The sequence below is a fragment of the Pinus tabuliformis genome, chromosome 6 (assembly GCF_031772625.1).
Source record: "Pinus tabuliformis cultivar Carrire ecotype Pingquan chromosome 6, CPIR1, whole genome shotgun sequence".
NCBI lineage: Eukaryota > Viridiplantae > Streptophyta > Pinopsida > Pinales > Pinaceae > Pinus > Pinus tabuliformis.
Window position 1 is genome coordinate 842,918,863 of NC_142292.1, and position 4,338 is coordinate 842,923,200.

A 4,338-nucleotide genomic window follows, 5' to 3' on the forward strand; every position below is an offset into this window, starting at 1 on the left:
CTAATTGTGGATGAAAAAGGTGTCGCATCGTAATGTTGAGCTTTCTGCATAAGCTTCTCGTTGTCCTACACATAACACCAATCTCATTTCACTTGTTAGTATATGCATCCTAACTTTTGCCCATAAATTCAAAAAAAAAATCCAACATACTTTGATTCCCTCCCCAACTAGAACTATTGCATGTCCCCATGCAATGTATTCATTGATTTTGCAATATTTTTTCAAAATGTTTTTATTGGTTTGCAGGAAAATTGATTTAAAACATTTGAAAAGGCATTGTACTTGTTAGGGAACGAGTAATGAGTTTATGAATAAAGGCAATTTTATTTGATTATTATTATTATTATTATTATTATTATTTAAACTACAAGTCAGCAACTGTACATTATGCATTACATTAAGTTAGGCAAGTTTGAATAATTGAAACACTTCGTGTGTCCCGCAAACATTATATCTCCGCCACTACATCATTCATAATTTCATATAGAATCAAAGCGGTGCCATCCATTGCTACTGAAACAGTAATATAAATCATATTTTTCAAGCCCTTATGATACTTATCTGTTCCAAAATATCCTCTTTGCAGTTACTTATCTACTGCATATAATTATCAGAAAGAAAGAAAATCCATGTACTGTATCGAATTATACATAATAAAGCAATTTTGACTAAACCAGAGTTTATAACGTTAATAACTCTCCTAAGTCGCCATATCAGAACTTCAACGACAATTCCTGCGGATTTCGGCAGTGGGTGGCCAAAGACTGGAGAGCTAGGGTAATGTCGAAGGAAGGCTCAAGCTCGAGTGAAAACTTCAGAAGCGTCGGACAATTCTCACCTATTTTTATCAAACCAAACGGAGTAAGTCTCACAGTTTTTAAGGCTTTTCAGGGTACCATCCGACAAATAACGTTAAGCGTATTACAAACTCTAGTTATGGCCTCGATACCTGAATCCTGCAAATTGCATATGGAAGTCAAGGAAACATTCTCGAGCATGGTACAAGTTTTCACAAAATTCACAAACCCTGCATTTGAAATGCATTCCTGTGGTTGGGCACTGTTCCCTGATGATAATATACGTAGGTTTTTAAGGCATTTGGAGGCCATCTGGAGATCTTGATCGTGAAATTGATCAGTGCATCGAGGCAGATTCAGCTACTTAACATGTTTGAAGCGAGGAAGAAGAGAAGGGAGGAGTACAAGCGACCTGATTGTCAACCTCTGGGCTAACGATGTCGGCACCTCGTTCCAGTCTTTGCAGACCATGGAAGCCGAGAGCTGGTCCTGGGAGCATTCAATCCGCATTAACATGAGGGACAACATTCCGTTGTCCCTGAGCGCGATCTCCATGCTGCTCTGTCTCGTCCGAAAAAAAATCAGACAACATTTACAAGCTAAGACTGCACGCTTGAACCCAATAAATAACTAGTGTTAAATTGTTACCCGGAAATGGGCATCCCATCGATCAGTCGCAGAATGAAAATCGAATCTGAAATTTCGGAAGCTTTTCCCAGATAAGTCTTCATTTATAACACCAGTTGCGCTTTGATAAGGCTCCATCATGGCACATGCAATATAAATTTCCTGGATCAAAACAAACGCTATGATGAAGCTTTATAGAATTGTGCATCTGCATCTGCTCTCCTTAAGAGAAGCAACGATGGTGGCAGGGGCGTATTTTTTTTTTGGGGCCGATATCAGTGCCATCGAACAGTCGAAATGCAACATTTTGACAAGAATCAACCATTGGATACACCCATCCAAGACTTGGACGCCATATCAGAGAGATCAGCTCAGAGGTCGAGCAGTGATGGTAGCACCATTCGGAGGCATCAACAATTTGAATCTCAATCTCAAGATTTTGTGGTACAAGAGAAGTCTTATGCTAAGCGCTCTCATCAGAGTGTAAATTGGTCCCGTTGCATTGGATGGTGCCGCAACAATAGTGGTCAGTGTTCTCATAGGGCAAAGCCAGGTTCTTCCTATTGCGAAAAGCATCTTCCAAGTTCAGTTGGGCATGGTGGAAAGATTAGCGATAGACACATCTCATCAGAAATTTTGAACAGGCTTTTGAGAAATACACGTTCAGGAAAAGACAGGATCCATTTGTGTCGGGCTACAGATCTATTGCGTGAATTCATGAATGTTTGTCTTTATCAATCAAATTCGAAAGCCAGAATCCTGGATTGGATAATTGAAGAGGTGTCAAAAGACCGAAAAGCTGCAAAAGCATTGTTGGCAATTGGTTGGAAAGGAAAAACTCGGGAAACATCTGGGCATTGAAGAAGGACAAAATAGTTTCACAGCAATAGTTCCATGGGTTCCTGAGATAAAGGCGGAATTTCCTGTTGATGCATCAATAGATGATGGAAGACTGAAAGCAAGTAGAGAGAATGGAACACTGGATCATGGGATAGAAAGCGAAATCACAGGAAATCAGACAAGGTTCTGGTTTGATTTGGCAAGATGCACATGATTTTTATGAGGATGCGATGGCAGTTCCGGCTCCATTGGTCTTTTACCGTGCTCGTGCAAAGCCCTGAAAATAGAGAATAGAAAATTCGAATCCCGAAGCCTCAAAGCCTTAGATTCAGATAAATACAAAAGACAGATCGTGTGTCACCAAAGGTCCTGCTGTAAAGATTTACATGTTCAGAGGGGACTGGCAGACTAATATTGTTATCTTATTTTACCTGAGTTAAATGTCTGCATTCGTGGTGGTGCTCTCTACCCGGCATGACCGCATTACTAAAAGGTCTCAAGATGTTCAACATATTGCGCGAATAATGTAAAAGTTCAGTGCACGAATTGGAATTGGTTTCGCCCACTTTTAACCTTTTCATCGTTTATGTTGAGGAACACGTATATGTGGACAGATAGAGATCGCTATGCCGGTAAATAAATTTGGACACACAGGTGACACTCAATTATATGTGTTTCTTTGAATTATTTAATAGGGAGGAAGTAACTCAAGATATAGATTGATCGAATGATGAGGAAAAGAAAGTACTGATCCGAGTTATGAATAATGACTGCATGCGTGATGGTGGCGGCAGGGACTAAAATTTCAATAGATTATTAATTTATATGTAGAACATGTGTGAAGTGATAGTGGTATAAGATCAAGATTTTCTCAGTAAGAGTCCTGTGGCATATGGGGACGAATTCATAAATTAGAAGTCCTTCTTCTCAGAATCAAAATTTTCATGCAGATCAATTGATCAGGACACGACTCTCAGGAAGAGATGAACTGATTGTCAAGATGTTCAAGAATACTTTCCAGTCCGGTTTTCTTTCAATCCTCTACAGCCTTGGGAGCAAACCATTGCAAATATGGGACAAAGAAGTTGTAAATGGACATATTAAATGGTTACAAGATGAGGATATTCAGTCCGATGTTCTGGAAATTGTTGGCCCAAATGTGAACATCACATGCCCTACAGATCTTGCTGTGACACTTGGTATTAAACTGCCATTTTTGGTGATGATTGTCAAGAATCTGAAGAAATATTTTACATTTGAGATTCAAATCCTAGATGACAAGAATGTTCGTCGCTGATTTAGAGCTTCCAACTACCAAGCTATAACCCGTGTGAAATCATACATGAGTGTGCTGGTTGACTGTTTTATTTTTTATTTTATTATTAACAGTCTAGAAAATGAAATTAATCCTATCTTTAAAAACAAAAATGGTTAGTTTTTTTTTTTTGTTTTTTTTTTTATATATATATATATATTTTTTAATCAATGAAAAACTCTAAAGAAACTAAACTTTCTCTAGACTTAAATTTATATATATATCTATATCTATATCTATATATATATATATATATATATATATATATATATATATATATATATATATAGATATATATATAGATATATATATATATAATTAACAAATGGACGCAATGATTTGCATATTGAAAGATGTTTTGATCAAGCATAGTGCAAACATTTATTTATTCCTGAAATTAGTCTAAATCATCCCTATTTTCTGATCCTCGAGATCGTACAAAGACGCAGGAGGAGAGCATACTTATGAAAGCAAACGCTGAAACCTATTTTCTGATCCTCGAGATCGTACAAAGACGCAGGAGGAGAGCATACTTATTCTAGGTAAAAGCAGAACTGAAAATGAAAGCAAAAGCTAAATCTGAAAGCCTACCTACTCTATACTAATTAGAATTTACAAATTAGTTACGTGTAGTTAAACTTCCAATGAAGCCATTCACGCAGCAGTAACAACAATAGATTCAGTAGCAATTTGTCAAATGAAAAATGACAATATTCGAGAGTGGATGAGTCTAGTTGTTGTAACTGCAAATTAACTAAA

The 4,338-nt window shown here is 37.2% G+C and overlaps 2 pseudogenes; one reads left to right on the plus strand and one right to left on the minus strand.

Moving 5' to 3' along the window:
• Positions 1-713: 713 nt before the first annotated feature.
• On the minus strand, positions 714-1,355 carry LOC149261506 (uncharacterized; annotated as a pseudogene).
• A 1,909-nt stretch (positions 1,356-3,264) lies between these two features.
• Positions 3,265-3,561, plus strand: LOC149261507 (uncharacterized; annotated as a pseudogene).
• Positions 3,562-4,338: the final 777 nt, after the last annotated feature.